Here is a 17,359-nt window from a genome sequence, read left to right as displayed (position 1 = left end):
GTTCCCCAATTTGCTTCAATTAACTTTCTAATCTGACCAAGTCAATTCTATTGGCCAAATAACCTGAAACCAAACCAAAAAACCCGTAAACACCCCTAAAAATGAATTGCTAACCGATGTGACACACTACCCAAGGTCAAACTATGCCGGTACACATAGTTCATAGTGATTGATAACTTTAGCTAGACTAGCCTTTAATCTATAAGAAAATAAACAGATATACCCAAGGATCAAAATATCACAATGTCAGGCCAATGCGTATTGTATCAACGGATTTCCAATATAAGGGGTGTTTCGAGGTTTAGCCTAGTTTAGGGGGTAAACCGGCCTTAAATCTAAACCTCTGAACCAGTTCAAAGAAAAAGTAAAAAATAAAAATAAAAAGCGAGCAAATAAGCAAACTATGCTACTTCCATAAATGTCATTCTTTCACGAAACACATGTCGAAGCTAACGAGTTCTTCCTCTGGGTTCCACTTAAATATCTTTTTTTTTTATTTTTTTATGTTAACTGGCTGCTGATTATTTTGGTGAACTGGGGGACTCACGTAGTCGTATCATATAGCCATCTTTCTCTTGCCAGCTGCCAATTGCTTTCGTGTATTGCCACATAGGCTATTTCTTCGACATTGCATTACTTTCCAGATTCTTCATAAGAAATCATGGTTTTTAAAAACGAACCGGTGATCGAACCTGTCAGGGGTCCGGTTATCGGTTCGACCTGAACGGCCGGCCCGTTCTAACAAAAAAAATTAAAAATTGGAAAACAGTCAAAACCGTTCGAACGGTTAATCGGCTAGTTCAGTGGTTTGCTGACTAAAATCAACGGTTTTGAGGGAAAAAACGGTTTTGGAGGAAAACAGAACCGGTTAAGTGACCAGTTTCCAGTTTTTTCGATCCAACCGTCCGGTCCGATCAGGTTTTGAAAACAGTGTCAGAAATAGCAAGAGTGCATTTACTAGAGAAAATTTTGAACAAAACTATATATACATAAATATATAATTGGATGGTCGACGTCAATATGTTTCTTCTTTGAGAAAAGCTATTTATCTATTTTCTCAATTTTTTGTATTTTTCTTATTTTCTTTTGTTTTAAAAATATAAAATAGTAATCATTGCTTCTCTTGATTAGATTAATAAAGTTGCACACTATTAGAGAGAGACCTTTGTATTTTCCAATGCCTCTTATTTTAATGCATTAAGAGAGAGAGAGAGAGAGAGAGAGAGATTAGTAATAATATAGATAGGTTGAGGTAAACAATCAAAAAATTATTAATTTAAAAATCCACTAAACTTTCACTAAAAATAAATATTAAAAATATGTTTTAATTTCACTTAAAAAACAAACTTAATAAGTGCTAATAAAAATAAAAAATTTAAATATAAAAATATTAATTAATGGTTTTAATAATATTATTAGATAACTTATGAGTTGAGACCTTTATTGTGCATAATGAACTCATTAAAAAAGTTAAAAAATAATGAAAATTTAAAAGTAGAACCCATTTTATTAACAATATTTTATTACAAAAATTACTGAATAATAATGAAAAAATACCAATAATTAATTATAAATAAGACATTTAAATATAAAAATATTAATTGATCATTTTAATAATATTATTAAATAACTTTGTATTAATGCATTTTTAATTAATTAATATTTTTTATGAGTTGAGACCTTTATTGTGAATAATGAACTCATTAAAAAATGATAAAAATTAATGAAAATTTAAAATGCAAAACTTGTTTTATTAACAGTATTTTATTGCAAAAATTACTCATATGCAAAAATTACTAAATAATAATGAAAAACTACCAACAATTAATTAAAAATCTAGAAAATTCTGAAAAACAAAAAAAATATTGAAATACTAAAAATTATTAAAAATATTAAAATACTAAAAATAATTAAAAAAATTGAAAATTAACAACATTTATATTAATGAGGGTATTTACTAAAAATAATTAAAATTACCATTAATAGTAATTTATTATTAAAAATTACCAAAAAATATTTAAAAATATCTAAGTGAGAAGTTATTGAAAATTAGTTGTATTTTTTATTAACTATGGTATTTATTTAGTTATTTAATTTATTTTTATTGAAAGCAAATGCAAATTAATTTTGTAGTGACTAATGAAGCGGGATCTGCTCCTCACAAATGGGTGCCTCACAAGCACATCGCCGTGCATTGGGGGTATCTCTTGTGAATAATAACTAATAAGTACGGGAGATGTTCCCAATACATGGTAGGATGTGCGTGTTAAGCACCAGGTGTGAGGAGCAGATCCGGTCTTGTGACTAATATGCAAAAATAAATGCTAAAAATACTAAAAATTATTGAAAAATACATATATGCAAAAATTACCGAATAAAAAATGAAAAAGCACCAAAAATTAATTAAAATTCTTAAAACCCTAAATCTTAATTAAAATACTAAAAACATAAAAAAAAAGAAATTATTTGTATTTTATTGCAAAAAATACTGAATAATAAGAACAATAACAATAATGATAATAAAATAATGTATTTTAGTTATTAATAGTAATATAATTAACAATAATTATTTTTAAACTATAATTAACAGTAATTATAATTTAAGCTATAAATAGTAGAAAATTACATTTAATTACCAAAAAATTACATTTAATTAGTTTTATACAAAAAATTAGCAATATTTATGAAAATATGATAATTTCTAGAAATTAAATACAATAATTTAGTAATTACAATATTTTAATAGCTAACAATATCTTAACAATTAATACTAAAAAGTAATAAATCATTTATAACTTTAACCTAACCAGATTAGACCTATAAATTTGCATGATCAAGCAAGTATTTTCTTTTGAGTTAACTCTAGCTGAGATATGCACCACGCCCACACATTATCAGGGATAATCAGATTCAAAGTCTAATTGGGTATCAAACTTTTGGAGTCCAATGATAGCTTTAGCGGATGGGGCCCAAGCTAAACAACCCCTAATAAGCTCAACTTGGAAGTTATATGCATATATGATAAATATTATTATATAATATTTAAGTAACAAATTGTATATATATATATATATATATATATATATATATATATATATATATATATATATAATATGTTATATATTTTTTTATACTATACTAGAATTAAATAAAAAAATTAATTTGTAAAAAATCATAGTTTTATGATTAACACGGGCCTCTTTATCAACAAAAATTGTGCAAGCCCGAGCCCGAGCCCGAGCCAACTATCGAGCCTCTAGATCTTGAGCCCAAGCCCAACCCTTATATAAATCCTGAAGCGCGAACCCGAATCCGAAGCCCGATCTATACACAAAATATCTTATTTTCAATATACTTTTATAAACTAATTTTATATTAATTTAGTAATAATTTAATAATTTAATAAACTAATTTATACTTCATAATAGTAAATTGATATTTATTAATATTTAAGAAGCATATATATAATATTTATTATATATAACATAAGTATTTTTTTTATATATGTAATAGTATCGGGTCAGGCTCGAGCCCACGGGCTTGAGATTTTGTCCAATCTTGAAAAATAACAAGTCAAGCCAGGCCGAACCGTCAAACTACCCGACCCATGAATAGGTCTAATTGTATATAAAAACAATTGTATACATAAAAAATCATATGAAATAAAAATTTAAACATATTTTTCAATTTTTAAAAAAATTGACCTCTTATAGCTTAGCTTGGTCTGTGGCCTGGCCTAACCCAAGGCTCAGCCCATGGAACTACCTGGCCCATGTCACGACACGGCATAGGCCCATACGGGCTCAAGACGTGGGCCGTGCCGAACCGATCCTCCAAATTATCCCAAGGGAGGGAGGCACGACCTAGGACGCCCCTTGGACCAAGACCTGGGCGAGGCGCATACCCCAAAATGCACTTCGCTTGTGCACCTACGTTTGCCTTTTAAATCACTGTATGAAATTACTTTGTTAAATACTTATTATAGTAGCATTATTTTTTGAAAATAATGAAGTTAATATATGTAAAAAAAATTATATTTTAGATGTGATGATTTGACACATTTTTAGATAAAAGTTAATGTTCTCACTAATGAGAATTACTATTTTTTTAATTAATATACATGCTAAATGGTATATAAAACTAAGAAACTATTCAAAAGTTAGTTTTTTATATTATAAATTTTTTATCACCTAGGCGACTACGCGATTAGGCGCCCTAGTGTCGCCCAAAATTGCCTAGACATGTTGAAAACTATGGATGACAGTTTAAACGGTTCAACCAGCCAGGTACAGCTGGTTGAAAACATCACTACTACCTGGAGACCACAGTTTAGAAGAAATTTTCATGATTGAGAGCTGGAGGAGATGCTTGAGTTGCTGCAGCTCCTTAAGGACTAGGCTGTGAATGTCAATCAAGAGGATGAGTGGAAGTGGAAATGGAGTGGGGATGGAACTTTCTGTCAAACCTCTGGCTGTGAAGATTAGTGGTAACAATGATGTTCCTTTTCCATTTAAACAGGTTTTGAATCCAATCAGCCATTCTAAATATGATTTTCTGGGTTTGTTCTGGTGCTGGACAAGTGTTGAACAAGGATACCGATAATCTAGCCAGACGACGTACGCATCTTTCAGACCTGAATTGTGGCCTCTGTGGACAGGTATTGGAATCAGTTGACCAAGGAGAACCAAACTCTATGCAAGGTTCAAAATATCAACACACATGACACCAAAAAAATTGAGTGTCATGCATGTTGATTGCTAAATACTTTTTTTTTTTTCAATTTGTTATTTAAAAATACATTTGTTAAAATGGATATTAAAAGCTCAAACTATTAATACCACCCAACTCCCTTGATTTTACATATCAGTGACCTTCGAAACCAATACAATACATCTTGTATCAAGCATATCATGTCAATGCTTTAATCCTTGACTATATCACATCAATCATCACAAACAAGAAAGGATGCATCCAAATGGGTGGGATGCAGAAACAGAGGTCTGGTCAGTAAATGAATCCACTAAAATTATTTAAGAGTAACATACAAATAAAATCTTCAATTACTAACCATAAAATTTATTCTAACACATCTATTATCGTATAAATGTTTTAGAAATCAAAACATTTCCATTTCTATAGGTTCTAAAATCAAGCATACTAGTAATGTTCCCCAACACATTAACAAACCTGTGCATATGTTCGATATATCTCTCTCTTTCAGTTTACACATCAAATTTGACCACCGAATTTTACATTGACACTAATATGCATAGATCTTATTTTTCCATTTTTTATCAGTAAAATATCTTATTAATTTTATATATTTGAAGCTCCTCCTCTTCCCTCATTTTACTGGATATGGGATTAGTTTTCTTATTTGAATAAATAAACAAAAAATTATGCATGATGACATTAACCATTGCATGAGGTCAAACATTTGAAGGTTGAAGGTAAGAAAACTAAATAGCAATGTTTTAAAACGTGGAGGCGTGAGCGTGACATGAGACATTCCACTACCTAGAGGCATTAGGTATAGTTCAGAACATAAGAGGCGTAAGCCTCCTTAAGAGGAAGGGGAATGAGGAAAAAAATCTCATTTTTCTTTATTTCTTTTATTTCTTTTTCTCTTTTCCTTTCCCTTCCTTTACTTTTTATTCTTTTTTTCTGTCTTTTTACATAAGGTGTGCATGAAGTGCATGAGGCATACACCTCTAGCACGCCTCATGAAAAAAATATATGAGGCATACACCTCAGGACATTTTGGGGGGCGCCTCACCTGGAGGCACCTCCAGGCGTGCGCCTTCCACACCTTTTAAAACACTGCTAAGTAGAAGGTGTGGGAAACAGGACTTGACACTAATATCTAGTGCAAATATCCCAAAGTTAGATATTTATTTATGCGAGGAAATTTTTCCATAAGACCCAGTTTTTTTGCAGTCCAATCATTTGCACCGGTGCATGAGTATGGAAGTCTATGAGTTGACTGGAAATCAAATTTTGGTATGTTTTTGTTTTAGATTTTTATTTTGTCTTGTTTGTTTGCAATACAGTTGCAGTAATAACCTGAAGCAAAGTAAAGTAAAAAGCGAAGCAAAAGAGAACAAGAATTTGCAGTATTTATTTGCATTCCCATGTGTTTGCACTAGTGCGACTGAAATTTCATTTCAAACAAATTGAGCCTAAGAAACATGTAATAAGATTTTTTTTTTCTTGGGTGCTGATATACAACTGAAGAAATTGAATTAGAAAGGGTTTAAGGAAGGTGGAGAAAAAGATTTAGGGTTGTATGTATTCTACCGACTTCACTGTTAAGGTAAAGGATTATACCAAACAAAGCCAAAGTGCACTCTCATTGCCTCATTTCATCCTACCATGTAAAGAACTACACATTATGCTCATAACCAGAGCATAAGAGAATGCATCTGATAATAGGGCTGCAACTTTCGAAGCTCAGGTTGAGTTTGTTACAATTGAATGGGCCCAGCCCAAGGGCCTGAGCCTGATGCTGTGTCAATTCTTTAAGGTGGGTACCTGACTTGCACCCCTATCCGATAATAATAACAACCTAATCAAGTTCTTGGTAACCAATTTTTATCCATTTAGAATACACAGTATAGCCCATTTTAATAATATCAAATAGCCATAAGCACATAGGAAATAACCACTTTGTCACCTCAGTTAGGAAGTAGGAACTACTTAAGCCATCACATCCATACTTATCAAAATTTATAATTTATGATATGATTCATGATTTGAACCATGTACTCCAGAAGCACCATCAGGAATCTTATAATTGAATCCTTTTTTGACAAAATCCATCAATTACTGTTTGAATACTCTGATTGATTTTTTTTTTTTTATAAGTGAATCCTCTGGTTGATTCAAAACTTAGAACTTATCCAATATATGCAATTGAATTAAGGATTATGTAGAATACTTTTGAGTTTGTTTAAATCCTTTTTAAAGACAGTCTTGAGTTTATTCTCCATTAATTTACAGGTTAAATGTAAAAGAACCACTATGCTTGGCCTTATTGACCTCTGAACTTTCTTATATCATCTCTCCCTAATAGTGTGCAAATGGCAAAATTAGCAGTAACAGTTACTTATATGGAGGATGTGGATGGAAATGGGGTAGCAATTGTTTATTGTGAATCATATAAGCTGAACTCCGCATGGAATCAACAATCTAATAATTTGACATAAGATTCATGATTCAGTTCCATTCAATCTTCTCTATGATTTGGAATAGAATTATGAATTTCAGTCACGTTTTGGCCCCACATTGCGACCTGAGTAACCAGGGTTCAAATCTTGGAAAGTCTCTCTGTATGTGCAGGGGTAAGGCTGCGTACATCTGCCCCTCCCCAGACCCCGCTTTGGTGGGGACCTCATCCACTGGGCTGCCCTTAGTCACATTTTGGCCCCGCATGCAAGGTACATGAAGGACAGGGATCACATGTCACTTCAATTAACTCTCAAAGAAAGTCATTGTAATTTATACTTTCCACTATATATAGATGATGGCAGGAGGAACACCAAATCCAAAGATATTGAAGACGGTACAAGATATATATAGATTAGAACTAACATGATATTTATTATAGAGCCAACATTATTTCAAAACCTTGCGAGACAAATATTACCCATAAATACAATTAAATGCAAAATTTGAGGAGACAGTTAGTTATAATACTATTAATTTCCTCTCTCCCTCTCTATCTTAACATTTTTTTTTATCAGTTCCCTCTCTATCTTAACTTACTAATTTAATTGGCCCCCAACTAAACTCTCTCCCCCCCCCCCCTCATGGCCCTCTCCCTACAAATTATAATAACATCAAAGAGAACAAGCACATTTGACAACAATAAATCATTTTGACTGCATTTGGGAAACACAGGTGCTATAAGTTAGCAAGACAAAAATTGAAATCTATAGTCCCTGTAATCAACAGCAAGCGGAAGCATATAAGTAATCTACAATGGAAACAAGAAATGAGAGCATCCAGGCATAAGATAATAACAAGGTACCATTCAATTTTCAGCCAGTAATAAGCAGACCACCGCAATAGCTTCATCTAAAACTAAAACATTTGGGAAGAAGGAGCCAAAACTTATAATTTGACAAAAGGATAATTCATTATCCATACCTTAATGGAGATATCCTTTGACAGTCCAATTTTAGTAAGAATGCAAGAACCAACTTGATTCCAGTTTCTACATCGCCTATGTCTCTGTGGTCATCTAGGCATACTACCATGTTGAAAAGATTTTCCTATCCACAAATATAGAATCCTAACATCATGCTTGTCTATACCTATACTTTCAACTAAGAAAAGAAAAGCAGCTTCTGGATCCAGATTGCCAGCACCAAATGTAGCAATTTTTTTTCTAAATCAGGCACCGCCATACAGTAGGCTGCACAGGAGAGGATGGGCAAATCCCAATTTTCTTAAAATGGATAGTTTTACCCCAATGCTCCTTCCACACCGTTTGGGCGATCACCACCAAGCTCCCTTAAACATGATTACAGTTGGCCTTCTTGTGTTTTGTCTTCCACTTCCATTTTACTCACCTCACTGGACTTTAAAACTTGCTCTTTGCATTTCCCCAAAAAGCAAGCTCCACTCTCCCCCTTAATACTATCTTGTTGAGTTGCAAGAGAAGTTGAGGAAGCTTTTTGCACCCTATGCGAAAATGGGGTAACATCAGATAGAGTTGGCAGTTTCAAAGATGGAGACAAACCACTCCTCCATCAAGGGGCAGAATAAGTTTTTTAGATGATAAAGTCGACTGAGAACAAGAATTTGAAGTATAATTCAGCGTAGGGCCTTCTGGGCCATTAGGTATGGGAGACTTCTTTGATGAAAGGAGTGACAAGTTAGACAATGTACAGGGAGCAGGCATTGGTGCAAGAGAACATGAAGATGTTGGAGGTCAAAGGAGACGCTGGAGGCGACTCTGAACTAGAACTGGAACCAGTGCTAGAATCAGAAGAGGTGGAACTTGGAGAAAGATAAGGAGGCAATGATGATGATGAAGACGACCATTGTGATGGTGATAATGGTAATGACTTGGCAAACAAATTTGGAATTTTGTTGTTCACGTAACCATCTGATCTACCATCAATAGTGAATCTGAATAGACTTACACGACTACACATGGACACCTTAGGAGTTGAGACAAACCCTTTCACACTGTCCAAAATAAACTTACGCCTTAAAACACTCCAATTGCTTTCTCCTGCAGGAAGGTGAGTTCCTTGTTCAGGCCCCGAAGACGAAAATGGAGGAACACCACCCCCAGTGATTGCCTTACAGAAAAGCTCAAAATCCACGTTATAGGAGTCCACTTTTCTCTCACTCCTTAGCTGATTCAATTTCCAGACTGTGGCTGGACTTGCCAACTGAAGGTGGGAGATTGGAAAAGGCATCCCACAAGTCTGATGGTTCTTCACCTTCCTCAACAGTTATTATCGGGCCTTGCGCTTTCTCATAGCGAACAACCTGAAAAGCCGCACCCTTTGCATCCCTTTCCATAATGGGTTCACATCTTCTACCAATCCAGATGTAGATAGCAGAAGGCACATGTACGAGAAATGAAGAGCATCATAGGAAGAATGCGGTGCCATCCTATACATCCTCAGTACCGAACTGGGGCTCAGTGGAATAGCATGGACCCTCTTTTGCATCCCTTGCTGCCTTGACATACTGAAAGGCATCATCAAAGCTCTGTCCTTCCCTCCACATGATGAGATATGCAATCACCAAAGACGTGGAGCGAGAAACACCTTGACAACAATGGACTAAAACCTTCCCTCTCTGCTCCCTCACGTCCTCAAAGTAATCGAATACATCATGGAGTATGCTGGTGATGTCCTCCGAAGGGCTATCATGCAACCACAATGTCTTGTACTCGAGGTCGGACTTAATGTATTCGGGGCAAATAAAGCCAACGCAGTTGAGAACGTGGGTGATACCATTCTGCCTGAGTCCCTCTTGGATAATGCAATCCTGTCTTTCTTAACAAGAGTCCCTTGGGATCCTAGTAATTCTGGAACGAGGGCAAATCGAGTTTCAACCCAAGAGTCCCTCTTGGATCCTGATACTTCTGTTATCTCTTCTACCACTTGGGGTTCGGGGGTGATGGCCGTGAGGCCACTCTCCGACATCATCAGAACCCGCGTTTCGCCACTCGTCCAAGCTGCGGCGAGCAATCGATAGTGGCAGCGAGGAGACAAGCAAGCCCGGGCCTTACTGTTACGTTGGGCTCGCGGAGTATGAGGAACAGGAAATCGCCGCACCTGTCCACCATTGTTCTCAGTGGGATGCCGTTTTGCACAATCTTTGCCATTGTCAAGATGTGCAACAACTTTCTAGAAGACCGGGACACAGACCTCCATAATGTTTTAAGGCCACCAGAAATCACTACCCCCAAGAACCGGCAACATCCTCCTCCCCTACCAAATTCAAACCCGAAAACCTAATTTCGTCGATCATGAACTATTTGCCGGCATTGCAGTTTGAAACAAATGAAATCCAGAGGAAGAAGAAGAAATCAGACCTAAGACGGATACCTGCTAGCTCCATCCATAGTTCCATACTTTTAACCTAAAAAACAAATTAAATAAGAAGGAAATATGAGAGAGAGAGACATCAAACCTTGTAAGTTCAACTATTCTTGATTAAAATTTACGAATACACGGAGGGGGGAGAAAAGGAGAGAGACAGATCCATAAGAACGAAGTTAACATATTAGGCATCATTAACTATTCCAAATATTCGTACTTAGGACTTCAGTTCAGAATTTAGATCAATAAGTTCGAAAGATAATAAAATAAAGGGTAAATTATAAAGACCCCCTTCCGTTAGCTTTCCTTAAAATCTACTGTTGCAATATTTTTAATTCCCATACCGCTCTAATAATCCCTTCTACCGTTCACAGTTCTCTCTCTCCCTCCCCATCTCTCTTCTTTCCCTTCCTCTTTCTCTCCTACAAGTACAGCCCTTTCAGCTCGGTACATTTGCCAAGAAACTGAGGAATTGTCCCGTTCAATTCGTTAGCATCTAAGTTCAATATCTGTAAGCCCATAGAATTGGAAAGAGAGGAGCTTATTGGAACCGCCGAACCGAGATTAAGGACCCGCAACCTCCTCAGGCCTTCAAATTTGGGAGGCAAAGTTCTAGAAAGCGAATTTCCCTCGAGATCAAGCACTTCTAACTTCTGCAAACCCCAGAGTTCATCCAGAATCACACCCGTGAAATCATTAAACGGCAATGACAAAACCCTAACCTCAGTGAGCTTCCCAAGCACCGGCGAGGGTTTTCCCCCCAATTTTCCACGACCAATAGAGCAACTCTTCCTGATTCCAAACCCATAAAACGGAAACTGAGAAACTTTGGAACAAGAGAAAGCTTCCAAATTACTTTTGCTGTTGTTGCTGCGGCCGCCGCCTCCACGACCTCTGGTTATATTGAGCGCTAGAACCCTCGACTTGGAGTCGTAGAAGACGCCTTTCTTCTTCCTCCTCCCTCTCTCTCTCTCTCCTCCGCTTTTGCTCATTTGCAGTTTGTTTTGTTTATCACAGCTTTCGAATCGAAGACGTTCAATTCAATAAAGCAAGTCCAAGCCATGTAAACACGCTACGTAAACCCTACTTTAATGTGTCTACACAGAACCATGGGTTCGAAGCAATCGAATTCTTTTTGGATCTCGGGTAGATATTTTAGTGATAGACCTCCATTGCTCTTTTTCTACTTCTTGGGCGGTCATCTTGATCTTTTCCATCCTGGAATCTCGGTTTCTGTGTCTTATCTTCATTTTTCTCTGTCTTTCGGTTTCTTCTATTGCAGACTTCCAACATCATTAACCCTCCCCCTTTTCCACTCTCGCCACGTTGCCTCTCCTCTTTTCTTAATCATCATCTGTTGGTACAGAAGCTCATTGAGCGCCATCCTTTCTTCTTCCCACCTAGAGCGCTTGGGAGGCTCACTGAGCGCTAGAACCTTGTCTCTTAATCGTCTGGATGGGAAGAAAGGGGAGGAGAGAAAGGGGAAGGAAAAGGAGAGAAAAAAGTGAAGGAAGTAGAAGATGAACAATGTTTTTTTTTTTTATGTCTAAATAGTATTTATAAAGTTAGTATGGAGATTAAAAAATATTGTAACAACGAATTTTAACGGAAAATTAACGAAAAGAGGTCTTTATAAGAAATGTTTAAATAGTATAAGAAATGTTTTTATTGTAAAATAAAGTATAGGAAGGTATTTGTCACAAACCCCATAATATAGGGGGTCTTTATAATTACCCTAAAATAAAATAACTTAAAAACGTAAACCATCAACAGGAAAAGAGAAAATATTTAAACAAAGTGTAAAATATAGATGTGCATAAACCAAAAAAACTGAACAAGCAATAAGACAAAAACCAAATGAGCTTCGAATATGAGCAAAAGGAGGGAGGGGGGTGTCATTTGATCACAGTCAGCCAGTCATAAACTAGCTTAAGGTGGGACGAGGGATTTGGGAAATTGTTGAGTTGAATTAAGTAGGGTTTAGCTTACTATTTACTACTTTTACTGCTACTTTTTAGTTTTCTAAAAGATACGGACTTTGCGTGTGTCTGACAAGTGTCTGTGCTCCAAACTCTTCAGTGAAGTAGAGGAGTCCGCATCTGTTCTAATACACGGTTGATGGGGCTGTGTGAGATGCGCTTTGATTTGAGAGGAGCAAATCCTGATTCCGATTTGCAACTCTCGCTTGTTGGTCCATCCTAAGTCCGGATATTGTCCTCACGGCATGTGTTGAGCTACGCATCGGGAATATTTTCAACTTCTAGAATCTTAATTCACCTTAGGGTGGAATGAATCGTGACCCTAGATTGATGTCAAATTTATAGGATGCGATTTATAAGGGCTATTAGTATGCTTGGAGGTGGTTGTAATTTCAAATTTTTAAGGAGGAATATATTCGGGTTCAGATCAGCCACCGACAAGGTTGTCCTCCCCAATGTTCCAAAGTATATCTCTGAGCAACGTTTTAAAAAATAACTCAGAAATGGAACTGTTTTGAGCACAGGTTTTTGGATCAATGGTTTGACTGTCCGGTTTGAATGGACGGCCCATTCTGACAATAAAATTAAAAATAAATAAAAAATATCAAAACCATTGAACAAGTCAACAAGTCAATGGTTCAACCACCTGGGTCAACGGTTTGTTGATTTTTTCAACAATTTTTTACCATATTCTAGGTTTTGGGTAAAATGGAACCAGTTGCCTAGACAATTCCTGGGCCGAACGGTCCGAACATCCAAGTCAACGACGGTTAAAAAATGTTGGTATTGAGAACATCTCCCGATGATGATATCATCATTTATGAGATTATCATCAGTGTGGGACATTGTGGGGGGCAATCTTGTGGGGGGCTGATTTGGTCTCAGTACATTCTATTTATCCCTATAATATATTTTAGCAATACATTGGATTCTGGATTTGTGAGTAGCACTCTTTGAATAACAATGTGGAACATTCGGTACTCATCTTGTTATTTATGGAAGATGTTCTCAATACAAGGTGGATGTGGCTATAAAAATTTGTAGAAAATTTTGAAAATATATTATTTATTATCATCATTGTCATAAAAAAAATTGTAATACTTACTTCAAATAAAATAATCATCATAAAGATTTTGAATTTATTACTTAATGTCTTTCATTGTTTTAGTAAAGGAACAACTAGTTTTTGTTCTTTGGGTTGTCTGGAAAAATAGGAACTCGAAAACTTTCAATAATGTTTCAACTCTCATTCCAATTAATATGGAACAGACTCTTGATATATTTTTTGAGTTTCTTAATGGGAGCAAAGATAAAGTCATTGTTCGAATGGACAAAGTGTGGATGCCAATTTTTTAGAGTGCTTCAAGATTTGGCACTATTAAAATAAATTTTGATGTCTCTCGTAATAATGATGGAAAATGTTATATGATTAGTATTGTTCATAACCATCTTGGTCGAGTGCTAGCGGTTAAAGCATATAAACTTGGCACATGTACCATCAACCAAGCAGAAGCATGGGCTGCTTGGGAACCACATATTCAAGCAACAAACTATAGGGAGCATCCTATTATAATCAAGAGTGATTCATTATTAGTCATTTCATGCCTCAACAAAAAGGTGGAAGTTCCTTGGAATTTGAAATGTATCATCTCTTGCTGCTTAAGGAGGAGAATTCTATTCGAGGGAGGTCTTCGGTACTAGCGTATTTTCAGAGAAGCTAACTAAGCAGCAAATTGGCTTGCTCATGAAACTATTTCTTCTTTTACCCCTTCCCTAGATTTTTGTATCAACTCCCTTCCCCCTTCCCTTATTTGTTTTGCAGATTTTTTGGGATGTACTGCCCCCGTTGTGTGTAGTACACTTCTTCTCTTTTCAAAAAAAAAAAAAAAGAAAAGTGGGTCATCAATTACAAATTAAGCCTTATTTAATCTCATGAACTAAACAGGGAACCAAACCCAATTTTATCACAAGAATAATGGATTTCAAGCAAAATAACGGGTGTGGTTTCTTCATACATGGAGTGCCCATTAGCTAGTTGTTTATTCTTTTAAATAAAAGCACCTAACATATGGTTGCCTCAAGTATGGAAAAATGTAAGAGTATTTCCCTCCACCTAGAAGGCTAGAAACGGGAAAATTCCATATTAGTACCATGTACTTTGGGCCTAGTGTCACTTTGGTCCCTGAACTTTAAAATGTGTCAATCTAGTACCTAAACATTTAAAATGTGCCAATTTATTCCATGCCGTTAGTAGTCTGTTAGTTATTTGTATCACGTGATAACATGTATGACCTAAAACTTTTGAAAATATCAAAATCATCCTTCAATAAAAGAGACTATTCATTGTCTTTTACCTTAAGACTGAACTAGGATATGCACTTTTCCATCCTCATACAGTCCACATGTACTCCTAAAGAAGGGGAAGTGGCGATGGTAGCGTGGCGATTGGAGGTCCACCTTCCTATGGATGATTTGTCCGACAATGGGACCTAAACATGGGAATTGTTTTCCAAATTTAGGAAACTTCTAATTTTCAATTTTTGGATCAAAATTTTATTTGAATACTGAAATGTAATAGATTAATTTCAGGAACCAGACTCAAGGCTGAGAAATCGAATTTTTTAGGGCCCCATTTGGTATGTCTTTCTGCACGGCCTTTCAATTGTTTACAAGCCGGGCAGACTGCGTTGTGGTCTTTTTTCGTTTGGTTCGTAACAGATCTAGCCGCCAAAAGTCGGTGCGGCGAAAAGACACAAGAAGCCCATTTTGGCCTAATTTCAAGAAGCTCCAAATAGAGCTTTTCACATCTTTCTCACTTTATTCTCGCGTAGAAAGACAATAAAGGACGCACGATAGTCAAACTAGCTTTGGACTGCTCAGATCTTCATACAAAAGCTCGATACTTCTTTTGACTATCAGAACTACCAGAAGATCTTCCCAAAGAGACTTGCCAAACGGTCTCTAAGATTTTAACGATTTTAATTTGTGAAATGGCATAAATCTAGAGAAAGTATGGTTTTTCTTGTTTATTGATTCTCTATCTTCATTTTATTAGAAGGTCTGTCCAATATTTGTCTTGTTTTCAGATGTCATCCCATAAGGATTATTTAATGGCCACTACATATGTGGTGGATGTAGAAGTAAGAGAACCGGTAGATCAACAAGATCTAACCTTGCCTCTCATGCTCCATATGCACGAGCAGAACATATGTGGTGGATACAGAAGAGAACCGGTAGATCGACAAGATCCACCCTTGCCTCTCATGCTCCATATGCATGAGCAGATCAACATCTGCTTTGCGCCCTCTCACCCGAGGACGATTTCTGACACATGGAAATCTTAATTGTTCTCTTCGTTCCAACACCACAGAGTGTTCATGAGATGGTGGTGGAAATCTCAATGATGTTGGAATGCTCCCCACTCTAACCCTCTTTCTTTCTCTTACATGGTGGCCCTGTGATGATGAGGGTAAACCACTTTAAGCATTAGAGTCTGAATCTGCAAATGAATCCTCATGAACATATCGTTCATCAGCAGAATCACAAAATTCAGAGCTGACGATAGAGGGTTCTTCCGCATATGAAGAAGCATTCTCAACATGGCTGGTCATTATGGAGCTGGTCCTGTTGATCGAATTTATGCAACAGCGTTGGTTCCTACGTCTCGATCTTGCTTCTACCTCAAACTCTTTCCACATTTGAACAAGAGAAGAAGCACGCATATTTGGGACATCTATGGAAGAAGTATTTGATGGAGAAGGAGACAAGGTGTGAATTGGAGAGAGCTAACAGTTCTACCTCATACCTCTGCCTCTCAATTGTGGTTATCATTTTTCGGGCTTGTTGAGCAGCCCACTAATCAAGTAGACGTGATTGCCTTCGTCTCATGGTTAAAGATTCTGGTCTCATATCCTCCCTACTACTCGCCCACCAGAAACTGTGGATGTTCCTCTCATTGTCTTTGACCCAATGATCCCGATTCTCGATCAAACACTGAGAGTTCTCGTTGGAAACCAGGTATGGATATGGTCGTCCATGAATCCTTTAGGCTATGTTTGGTTTGAGGGAAAAAGTAGGGAAAGTAAAGGGAAGGTAGGGAAATCTATACAAGTTTTGTAAAGGTTTCCTTATTTTCCATTCATTTCCCTACATTTTCCTTCAAACCAAATACAACTTTAAGGTTCTTCTGGGAAGTTGCTCGGGATCTGACAATGTTTTATCTTTCTCTATTTTTGCGTCATGAGCCTTTTCATTGACGAAAAGGCAGATTTGTTTCCACTAGTGAGGTTTATGTGGGTGTGGTAGGTAAAAAAAAAAAATAGATGAGACATGAAGAGCATTTCATGTCCTTTTACATGCCAATTAATGGTTGGTTAGTGACATAGATTAAATTGGCATATTTGAAAAGTATAGGTACTGGATTGATACACTTTAAAGTTAAGAGACCAAAGTGATACTAGACCTAAAGTACAAGGTACTAATCTAAAATTTCCCCCAAAAATTATTCATTTCAAATGGGGTGTTATCATGACCAACATTTCTAGTTTAATTTATTAATACAAATAAAAAAGGTTCACTATAAATTACAAATTAAATCTGATTTAATCGCATAAATTAAACAAGAATTCCAACATGGTATGTGGTAGTGTTCCCAAACAAAACAATAGATGTGATTGCCATGTACTTAGTACGGGGCGGTCATTAACTAGTTTTATGGGAGAACGATTGATCAACCCAGTTCAGAATTCTTTAACCCCACAGTATAGGGGGATGAATCCTGACTGTGGATTGATGCCAAATCCATGAGCAGGA

General features: G+C 36.2%; 1 pseudogene; it reads right to left on the bottom strand.

Annotated features, from left to right (window-relative positions):
- Nucleotides 1-8,359: 8,359 nt before the first annotated feature.
- On the bottom strand, nucleotides 8,360-11,560 carry LOC148870148 (protein-tyrosine-phosphatase MKP1-like; annotated as a pseudogene).
- Between the last annotated feature and the right edge of the window lie 5,799 nt (nucleotides 11,561-17,359).

Source organism: Nelumbo lutea, chromosome 2, assembly GCF_056320005.1.
Source record: "Nelumbo lutea isolate HS-2025 chromosome 2, American lotus-T2T, whole genome shotgun sequence".
Classification (NCBI taxonomy): Eukaryota; Viridiplantae; Streptophyta; class Magnoliopsida; order Proteales; family Nelumbonaceae; genus Nelumbo; species Nelumbo lutea.
Note: the sequence above shows the minus strand (reverse complement) of the source record. Positions and strands in the feature narration are given on the sequence as shown.